We start from the raw sequence: 12,179 nt of genomic DNA on the forward strand, positions 1-12,179 counted from the left end.
AAATCATAATCTGTCACGTTCCTGACCTTATTTCCTTTGTTTAGTCTTGTTTAGTTGGTCAGGACGTGAGCTGGGTGGGTATATTCTATGTTATGTGTTTCATTGGTTTAGGGTTGTCTAATTGGCCTGATATGGTTCTCAATCAGAGGCAGGTGTTTTACGTCGTCTCTGATTGGGAACCATATTAAGGTAGGCTGTTCTCACTGTTTGTTTGTGGGTGATTGTTCCTGTTCGTGCGTTATTTGTGTTTTATATATTCTCAAGTTCAGGACTGTAGCGTCGTTGGGTTTCGTTTTGTTTATTGTTTTGTTCGTTTAAAAAAAGTATTCAAATAAATATGGATACATACCACGCTGCGATTTGGTCCTCCTCTCCTTCAACCAACGACGAGAGTCGTTACATAATCGGTCGACCTCTAACCTGTATATAGAACTGCAAACCACCCTTTTTATTAGCAGTTCTGTGAAGAAGTTCTACTATAGGTCCAGTGACACAGGTACGATAATGAATATAACATCCACCCATCCCAGGACACCACCAACAGTAGACCTCTGGTTGTAGATTCATCTGTTAGTGCCAGCCAGGGCCTCCCCATCCCATCCCATCCCCTCCCCACACCCCACCCCACTAGAGCAGCACGCCATGCCCTTCCCCTTGCCCACACCACCAGGACACCCCTCCTGTACCCCACACCCCCAGAGCAGCACCCCTGTGATTGAGGATGGGGGTGTCTGCCTGGTAGCCCGTCTGCAGGGCTGCTAAATGGAATGTCAGACACTTCCCCTCCTCAGACAAGAGCACTGAGTGTCAGACAGAGTGGGAATTACCCAGAATCCTATTCCAGCCACGATGCCTGATGCTAGGTCTAATAATGACATTCTATGAAAATCACCATCTAGTCGTCTCAAAAGGCTGGGCAACACTAAAGTCCAAAAGGTGTCATTCTCTCTCTCTTTCTCTCTCCTCCTCTCACCCTCATAGATTGAAGATGGGGCACAGCTTAGACAGTTTAGTGAAATGGCCACAAAGTGTGTCTAAGACTCCTGTTGCATTCTGACTGAAGATACAATCATTATTTTTTAACTGTTCAATATTTGGAGTAGAAATATTTGTTTCACTATGTATTTATCATTCTGAATTACTTTCCCGAAAAGTTTACCTTAGAGTTCTGACACATCTGTATTGGGTATGAGAATCTCATGCGCTGTACAGAATTCTATTTCACCTAACATTTTATTCCGACATGTACAATCATATTGGATTCTATCTAAAATTGATTTTTTTACATTTTCAAATATTGTCCCGTTAGATTAACCAACTATTCCAAGCGAGAATCCAATTTGATAACCTAGAAAGTATACGAGGCAAACATCCCACCTCAGGAAAAATAAACCAAATAATTGAACTTATTTCCGAGACCATTCTGTGGAACAAGCAGTCAACACATATGTCAGGCTCCTAACCAGACACCATGGAGAGAAAGATTAGCAGAGCAACCCCATTTCACACAAACTGCTGGAAAATGCAGAGGCATGTGACATGTAACATACACACCCTCCACACACACCGCCACTCTCACTCTCTCTCTCTCCTATAGTTGTTGGGGAGCATCTGGCAGATTGGACTCATGTTTCAGGGAGGTGAGATATTAAGATGTATGGCTGAGCTGCAGCATAAGTCCTTCACCATGGAGCACACTTCACAATGTAAATAATTAGGATAGGTTTCATATCCAGGGCTGGGGAGGGGAAAAGCTGTTACAAGGCATCCTGGAAGCACATTAGCACAGTGCTCAGTGCCATTACGACACAAACAAATGACCCTGCTCAGCCACAGCAGATAGCAAGAGGGTTTCTTATTGTTTCTGTTGGGAGCGAGAAGTGTCTCTCTCTCTCTTGCACTCTCCCTCTATCTATCTCTCTCTCTGCTCCTCTCTCTCTGCTCCTCTCTCTCTCGCTCTGCTCCTCTATCAATCTCTCTCGCCCTGCTTCCCCCTCTCTCTCTGCTCCTCTCTCTCTCTCTCTGCTCCTATCTCCCTCTCTATCTCTCGCCCCGCTCCCCTCTCTTGCTTTGCTCCTCTCTCCTTCTCTCGCAGTGCTCCCCCCTCTCTCCTCTCTCTCCCTCGGCTCTGTAGGACATTAGCAGACAGGAGCCTCTAATGTACCCACCACCACCCTGCATTTGAACATTTGAAATGCACAGAATGCTAAGTAGTTATTTCTTCATGCAGAGTTTGCTTTGTTTCTGTTGAGGAAAGAAAAATGTGAATGTCAGATAGGCCCTGTGAAATGGTAAACACCATTAAAAATTATGCTCTGGGAAATAAATACAATTTATATTCCCCCAGACCCCCCCAGAACTTTCTTGATTGATTATTTGAGATTCTGACCTGAAAGAAAATGTACTGTTACGATCCATTTTTAATCAGATGATCATTTTTACAAACGTAGCAAAAACACACAGCAATGTTTTCAAAAATCACATTCTACTCATAGGTTTTAACATGATATTTATGCACCTTTCTGCATCTGATTAAACTCTTAGGAAAAGCATAAACATCAACAACAAGACACAACAGAGACATAGAATGTATTATATTCATTCACACTGTAGCAGTTCAGTGTACAAATGAATGGCCTACAGAATGTTGTTACCACTAGACACATTCTGTTCTTTCATTGCTGTGTCAGGGCCCACATCATAGGGAGCACAACACAGAAATAATGCTCTCTGTCTGGCTGCCATTGCAAGTTCAGTTATAATGTAAATGCTGATGGCAGGGGTAGCAGGTACAGATCACAGAGGAAAGAATGCTGGGTAATTTGGACCTGGCATGCAGAGAATGATGTCAGCACTTCAGCACAGCATATTGTATTTGTCTTTGCGCAGAAATCATTATTTTTGGTACCCCTTAAGGGGGGTTGTAAAGTGTTTATATGTACAGTAGTTGTACGTACAGTCCCCACAGTGACTGCATGTACATACCCAAACCAGAAGCCATGAATTACAGGCAACATCAAATCAAATCAAATGTATTTATATAGCCCTTCTTACATCAGCTGATATCTCAAAGTGCTGTACAGAAACCCAGCCTAAAACCCCAAACAGCAAGCAATGCAGGTGTAGAAGCATGGTGGCTAGGAAAAACTCCCTAGAACCAGGCTATGAACCAGGCTATGAGGGGTGGCCAGTCCTCTTCTGGCTGTCCCGGGTGGAGATTATAACAGGACATGGCCAAGATGTTCAAATGTTCATAAATGACCAGCATGGTCAAATAATAATAATCACAGTAGTTGTCGAGGGTGCAACAAGTCAGCACCTCAGGAGTAAATGTCAGTTGGCTTTTCATAGCTGATCATTAAGAGTATCTCTACCGCTCCTGCTGTCTCTAGAGAGTTGAAACTAGCAGGTCTGGGACAGGTAGCACGTCCGGTGAACAGGTCAGGGTTCCATAGCCGTAGGCAGAACAATTGAAACTGGAGCAGTAGCACGGCCAGGTGGACTGGGGACAGCAAGGAGTCATCAGGCCAGGTAGTCCTGAGGCATGGTCCTAGGGCTCAGGTCCTCCGAGAGAGAAAGAAAGAAAGAGAGAAAGAGAGAATTAGAGAGAGCATACTTAAATTCACACAGGACACCGGATAAGACAGGAGAAGTACTCCAAAAATAACAGACTAGCCCCCCGACACATAAAATACTGCAGCATAAATACTGGAGGCTGAGACAGGAGGGCTAAGGAGACACTGTGGCCCCATCCGATGATACCCCAGGACAGGGCCAAACAGGCAGGATATAACCCCATCCACTTTGCCAAAGCACAGCCCCCACACCACTAGAGGGATATCTTCAACCACCAACTTACCATCCTGAGACAAGGCCGAGTATAGCCCACAAAGATCTCCGCCACGGCACAACCCAAGGGGGGGCCGCCAACCCAGACAGGAAGATCACGTCAGTGACTCAACCCACTCAAGTGACGCACCCCTCCTAGGGACGGCATGGAAGAGCACCAGTAAGCCAGAGGCAGAGAATCCCAGTTGAGAGAGGGGAACCGGCCAGGCAGAGACAGCAAGGGCGGTTCGACTACACTCAATCATATAACCCACTGAAGAGATGAGTCTTCAGTAAAGACTTAAAAGTTGAGTCTGCGTCTCTCACATGGGTAGGCAGACCATTCCATAAAAATGGAGCTCTATAGGAGAAAGCCCTGCCTCCAGCTGTTTGCTTAGAAATTCTAGGGACAATTAGGAGGCCTGCGTCTTGTGACCGTAGCATACGTGTAGTTATGTACGGCAGGACCAAATCGGAAAGATAGGTAGGAGCAAGCCCATGTAATGCTTTGTAGGTTAGCAGTAAAACCTTGAAATCTGCCTTTGCCTTAACAGGAAGCCAGTGTAGGGAGGCTAGCACTGGAGTAATATTATCAACATTTTTGGTTCTAGTCAGGATTCTAGCAGCCATATTTAGCACTAACTGAAGTTTATTTAGTGCTTTATCTGGGTAGCCGGAAAGTAGAGCATTGCAGTAGTCTAACCTAGAAGTAACAAAAGCATGGATTAATTTTTCTGCATCATTTTTGGACAGAAAGTTTCAGATTTTTACAATGTTACGTAGATGGAAAAAAGCTGTCCTTGAAACAGTCTTGATATGTTCGTCAAAAGAGAGATCAGGGTCCAGAGTAACGCCGAGGTCCTTCAAAGTTATATTTGAGACGACTGTACAACCATCAAGATTAATTGTCAGATTCAACAGAAGATCTTTTTGTTTCTTGGGACCTAGAACAAGCATCTCTGTTTTGTCCGAGTTTAAAAGTAGAAAGTTTGCAGCCATCCACTTCCTCATGTCTGAAACACAGGCTTCTAGCGAGGGATATTTTGGGGCTTCACCATGTTTCATTGAAATGTACAGCTGTGTGTCATCCGCATAGCAGTGAAAGTTAACATTTCCGGCGCAACAGCTTTTTAAAAAATATTTGAGGGGAATGGAAGATTCGATATAGGCCGATAGTTTTTTATATTTTCTGGGTCAAGGTTTGGCTTTTTCAAGAGAGGATTTATTACTGCCACTTTTAGTGAGTTTGGTACACATCCGGTGGATAGAGAGCCGTTTATTATGTTTCACATAGGAGGGCCAAGCACAGAAAGCAGTTCTTTCAGAAGTTTAGTTGGAATAGGGTCCAGTATGCAGCTTGAAGGTTTAGAGGCCATGATTATTTTCATCATTGTGTCAAGAGATATAGTACTAAAACACTTGAGTGTCTCTCTTGATCCTAGGTCTGGCAGAGTTGTGCAGACTCAGGAGGAATACGCAGATTTAAAGAGGAGTCCATAATTTTCTTTCTAATGATCATGATCTTTTCCTCAAAGAAGTTCATGAATTTATTACTGCTGAAGTGAAAGCCATCCTCTCTCGGGGAATGCTGCTTTTTAGTTAGCTTTGCGACAGTATCAAAAATTAATTTAGGATTGTTCTTATTTTCCTCAATTAAGTTGGAAAAATAGGATGATCGAGCAGCAGTGAGGGCTCTTCGATACTGCACGGTACTGTCTTTCCAAGCTAGTCGGAAGACTTCCAGTTTGGTGTGGCTCCATTTCCGTTCCAATTTTCTGGAAGCTTGCTTCAGAGCTCGGTTATTTTCTGTATACCAGGGAGCTAGTTTCTTATGACAAATGTTTTTCGTTTTTAGGGGTGAGACTGCATCTAGGGTATTGCACAAGGTTAAATTGAGTTCCTCAGTTAGGCGGTTAACTCCTCAACAGGCCAGGCTTCGTCCTGTTTGTGGGTGAGTATCAGAAAGAGGGCCAATTATCTACAAATTCTATATTTTGGGAGGGGCAGAAAACAGTTTTCAACCAGTGATTGAGTTGTGAGACTCTACTGCAGAGCTCATCACTCCCCCGAACTGGGAGGGGGCCAGAGACAATTACTCGATGCCGACACATCTTTCTAGCTGATTTACAGGCTGAAGCTATGTTGCGCTTGGTGACCTCTGACTGTTTCATCCTAACATCGTTGGTGCCGACGTGGATAACAATATCTCTATACTCTCTACACTCGCCAGTTTTAGCTTTAGCCAGCACCATCTTCAGATTAGCCTTAACGTCGGTAGCCCTGCCCCCTGGTAAACAGTGTATGATCACTGGACATCCGCACTGAGCTAAAGGGTAGAGCCGGAAGCTTATAATAAATCCCACTATGCCCACGACGAACCATCAAACAGGAAAAGCATCAATATAGGACTAAGATCGAATCGTACTACACCGGCTCCGACGCTCGTCGGATGTGGCAGGGCTTACAAACTGTTACAGACTACAAAGGGAAGCACAGCCAAGAGCTGCCCAGTGGCACGAGCCTATCAGATGAGCTAAATCACTTCCATGTTCGCTTCGAGGCAAGTAACACTGAAACATGCATGAGAGCATCAGCTGTTCCGGACGACTGTGTGATCACGCGTTCCGCAGCCGATGTAAGACCTTTAAACAGGCCAACATTCACAAGGCCGCAGGGCCAGACGGATTACCAGGACGTGTACTCCGAGCATGCACTGACCAACTGGCAAGTGTCTTCACTGACATTTTCAACCTCTCCCTGTCTGAGTCTGTAATACCAACATGTTTCAAGCAGACCACCATAGTCCCTGTGCCCAAGAACACTAAGGTATCCTGCCTAAATGACTACTGGCCAGTAGCACTTACGTCTGTAGCCATGAAGTGCTTTAAAAGGCTGGTCATGGCTCACATCAACACCATCAACACCATTATCCCAGAAACCCTAGACCCACTCCAATTTGCATACCGCACCAACAGATCCACAGATGATGCAATCTCTATTGCACTCCGCACTGCCATTTCCCACCTGGACAAAAGGAACACCTATGTGAGAATGCTATTCGTTGACACCTCCCTCTGTAACTGGATCCTGTACATCCTGACGGGCCACCCCCAGGTGGTAAGGGTAGGTAACAACACATCGGCCACGCTGATCCTCAACACGAGGGCCCCTTAGGGGTGCGTGCTCAGTTCCCTCCTGTACTCCCTGTTCACTCATGACTGCACGGCCAGGCACGACTCCAACAATATCATGAAGTTTGCCAATGACACATTAGGCCTGATCACCGACAACAACGAGACAGCCTATAGGGAGGAGGTCAGAGCCCTGACCGTGTGGTGCAACAACCTCTTCCTCAACGTAATCAAGGAAAAGGAGATGATTGTGGACTACAGGAAAAGTAGGACCAAGCATGCCCCCATTCTCATCGACGGAGCTGTAGTGGAGCAGGTTGAGAGCTTCAAGTTCCTTGGCGTCCACATCACCAACAAATTAACATGGTCCAAGCACACCAAGACAGTCTTGAAGAGGACACGACAAAACCTATTCCCCCTCAGGAGACTGAAAAGATTTGGCATGAGTCCTCAGATCCTCAAAAGGCTCTACAGCTGCACCATCGAGATCATCCTGATGGGTTGCATCACTGCCTGGTATGGCAACTGCTCGGCCTCCGACCGCAAGGCACTGCTGAAGGTAGTGCGAATGGCCCAGTACATCACTGAGGCCAAGCTTCCTGCCATACAGGACCTCTATACCAGGCGATGTCAGAGGAGGTCCTTAAAAATTGTCAAAGACTCCAGCCACCCTAGTCATAGACTGTTCTCTCTGTTACCGCACGGCAAGCGCTACCGGTGTGCCAAGTTTAGGTCAAAGAGGCTTCTAAACAGCTTCCACCCCCAAGCCATAAGACTCCTGAACATCTAATCAAATGGCTACCCAGACTATTTGCATTTCCCCCCCTCTTTTACACTGCTGCTACTCTCTGTCATTATCTATGCATAGTCACTTTAATAACTCTACCTACATGTACATATTACCTCAATTACCTTGACTAACCGGTGCCCCCGCACTTTGAATCTGTACCGGTACCCCCTGTGTATAGCCTCACTATTGTTATTTTACTGCTGCCCTTTAATTATATGTAACTTTTTTGGGGGGTGGGTATTTAAAACAAAACTGCATTGTTGGTTAATATAATATAATATAAATTCATAAAATCACAAGTCCAATACAGCAAATGAAAGATAAACATCTTGTGAATCCAGCCAACATGTCCGATTTTTAAAATGTTTTACAGCGAAAACACAACATATATTTATGTTAGCTCACCACAATATCCAAAAACACACCGCCATTTCTTCACAGAAAAGATAGCTTTCACAAAACCCACAAATATAGATAAAATTAATCACTATCCTTTGAACAACTTCATCAGATGACAGTCATATGACATCATGTTATACAATACATTTATGTTTTGTTCGATTATGTGCATATTTATAGCCACAAATCGTGGTTTTACATTGGTGCCATGTTCAGAAATGGCTCCAAAATAGCGAAAGTAATTGCAGATAGCCACGTGAAATACAGAAATACTCATCATAAAACTTTGATGAAAAATACATGTTGTACATATAATTAAAGATAAACATCTTGTGAATCCAGCCAACATGTCCGATTTTTAAAATGTTTTACAGCGAAAACACAACATATATTTATGTTAGCTCACCACAATATCCAAAAACACACCGCCATTTTTTCACAGAAAAGATGGCTTTCACAAAACCCACAAATAGAGATAAAATTAATCACTAACCTTTGAACAACTTCATCAGATGACAGTCATATGACATCATGTTATACAATACATTTATGTTTTGTTCGATTATGTGCATATTTATAGCCACAAATCGTGGTTTTACATTGGCGCCATGTTCAGAAATGGCTCCAGCTACAGATAGCAAAGTGAAATACAGAAATACTCATCATAATCTTTGATGAAAGATACATGTTTAACATATAATTAAAGATACACTGGTTCTTAATGCAACCGCTGTGTTAGATTAAAAAAAAAAACTTTTGTAAAAAGCACAGCATGCAATAATCTGAGACAGCGCTCAGCCATTCTCCGCCATGTTGGAGTCAACAGAAATACGAAATTACATCATAAATATTCCCTTACCTTTGATGATCTTTCATCAGAATGCAGTGGCAGGAATCTGTTTTTTTGTTTTATAATGTCCATTACTTCTGTCGAATTAGAAACTTTGGCTAGCATGTGTAGTTCACGTGTCCATCGAACTTTACGCTAATGAACGAAAACTTCAAAAAGTGATATTACAAATCGAATAAACTGGTCAAACTCAGTTGAGAATCAATCTTCAGGATGTTTTTCTCATATATATCCAATAACGTCCCAGACGGAGCATTTCTTCATGTCTATCTAACGCATTGCAGACAAGGACATCACATGCGTAGTGTGCGTGGCCAAGAACTGGCAATATGCCTGACCAGTCACTCCATTGGCTCTCATCCGGTCCCACATCAAGCTATACGGTTCATTCCACGTTCTACTGCCTGTTGACATCTAGTGGAAGGTGTATGAACTGCATACAGATCCATAAATATAAGGCAATTGAATAGGCGATGCCTTTCACAGCGACCCATTTCAGAATTTTCACTTCCTGTTTGGAAGTTTGCCTGCCATATGAGTTCTGTTTTACTCACAGATATAATTCAAACAGTTTTAGAAACTTCAGAGTGTTTTCTATCCAATAGTAATAATAATATGCATATCATATGATCTAGGACAGAGTACGAGGCCGTTTAATTTGGGCACCAATTCATCCAAAAGTGAAAATGTCGCCCCCTATCCCTAAGAAGTTTTAAGGGCTTGTAAGTAAGCATTTCACTGATTTGATTTGAGATTACATACAGTTAATATGTAGTTTATAAATAATAAATAAACAGTTATTACTCATACTCATACTGAAACTGTATGATTCTTACTTTGAAGCCTGCCAAATAATGGGTTTGAATTTTGTTTGACAGTCTCTGTTTCTAATACATAATTTGCATAGTTTCCTCTGCAATTTTGCTACTATTGTTTTAGATGCCTTTGCCCATGGTAAGGTCAAGAGCTTGATAACGCTCACTTGGAATTAGGTTAGTGTTAAATACAGCTAGATATGGGATGACACCACTCATGATAACTTCATACTAATAAAACTCAAACTGTACAATCCATGCCCCGTAGCCTCGACTGGAGGATATGTTATCTGTGTGTGTGTGGAGGTAGGGGAGGAGAGGAGAGGAGAGAGGAAGGGAAGGAGGAGAGAAGAGGAAAAGAGGAGAGGGGAGGAGAAGGAGAAGGAGGGGAGGAGAAGGGAGGACAGGTGAGGAGTCAAATGGGATGAATCAGATGAGCTACCTCCATGGGTGGGTTAGAAGGGGACAGTTTCAGAAATACAAAGGTGTGTGGGGCCGGGTGATTCATAAAACACATGTCAAGGGACAGAGGAAGATGAGTTTTACTGCTGTGTGGCACTGAAAACCTAAAGAAAAAGCTTTCAGGGATGTAACCCTATTAAGAGGTAGGGTGTATGAAACAGACTTTGCCCCTCTCCGGGGCATGCCCAGTATTTAAGTAAAGTCTTTAACAGTTATCCTACAGTCTTTAACTTAATCTGAGGAGTCCCTGCGTTTAACCCTATCCTCTTTCTCATCATCACCATGTGAAAGCCCATCACCAATCCAGCTGAAACAGCGAGACCTCCCAACACATACAGTATTCTACAGTAATGAATGGGTCCAGTTTATAAATCTGTGCTTAGAATTAGGATGATCTATGTTCTGTGGATAAGACTGGTTCATATCCAAAGTCAAGTAGAGATTAGAATGTGTGACTCCCCTGTAGCCTGACCCTTCCCAGGCATATTCATCAATAACCCGCCGGACAAAGATTACCATTACATTAAACACACATCAAACAATATACATTAACAGGCTACGATGTTGTGTTAAATATGACCAGATTATGAATATTTAGCATTTCTTCTCATTTTAAATCCTCAGAGATTTTCCAGAACATAGCGGGGATGGATAATAGGGGGTATAATTTAGCATATGATTATCATTGCTGGACTCATCCCGGTATGTGCCCAGACAGACAAACAGCCCCATCCTATTGGCTTCAACACGCTGCCTCTGTTTTGGCCAAGTTTGACAGCAGATGGCATGAGGCGTGACATTATCAAATTAACATCAAATATCACCACAGCTACCAGTAAGGAATATCACATCTCATACGTTTCCTGTAGTAACTGAATAAACAAAAAAGGCTTGGGCCTTTCTCTAGGCCTACATAATTTTGCTAATATTAATGCAGGTCACATTGATATTATTAACCCTCACATTAAATGAAGATGTATGTAAAGACAGGCTACAAGTTAACACAAGTTAACACAAGTTTGATTTGACCATTAAGGGATCAATTATGATCCAATTATGTGATCCAATCAGGCAGATAGGCCTGAGATGAGAAGCAGTGTTGACCCTGAGGCTTATTTGTTGCAAACACATGTAGGCCTGTGGCACAATCTGTCATTTCAGCAGCCTGACCCTGACACATTGATTGGTAAACTTTATTTAGCAGGCCTATGTGTCATTTCTAGAACTCATGAGAAAAATTACGATTTTATGTAAAGACACTGTACAGCTTACACGCAGCTGTTCGGAGCATGCTAGATAGCTCATTAGCACACGTGGTTTCCCAACTCTTTTCCATAAACAAGCGCTGTAACATAGAGATATGACCGTGTAGGACCACTGGCACCAACCCATCAAGATGTGTAACAATTTAAACTTTAGTTTTTTGAAAATGATTTCTCACTGACATGAAAGATAAGATAATGCTTCCAAAACCATACCTCAAGCGACGCGTGTTAATGTTCAGATTGAGTATCTGGGCTCTTAACAAAACTCCCTGTACAGAAGACATCTTTGTCCAACAACTCTTATATGTAATGTAATTGAGTGTCATGATAAAGAGCTAATCGATGCCCTGTAGAGAAGAAACGCCGAAGCATGCACAAGCACCTATTCCTAAGTAATTAATTAACTAAGTCTAATGTTCCTCTCTCTACACAATATGACAGTGTAACAATCTTGCTTTCCGTCCCTCTCCTTGTCCCAACCTGGGTTTGAACCAGGAACCCTCTGAACACATCAACAACTACCTCCCACGAAGCATTGTTACCTACAGTATCCTTCCACAAAAGCCACGGCCCTTGCAGAGCAATGAAAACAACTTCTTCAAGGTCTCAGAGCGAATGACATCACCAATTGAAACACTA

This window comes from Salvelinus alpinus, chromosome 35, assembly GCF_045679555.1.
Source record: "Salvelinus alpinus chromosome 35, SLU_Salpinus.1, whole genome shotgun sequence".
NCBI lineage: Eukaryota > Metazoa > Chordata > Actinopteri > Salmoniformes > Salmonidae > Salvelinus > Salvelinus alpinus.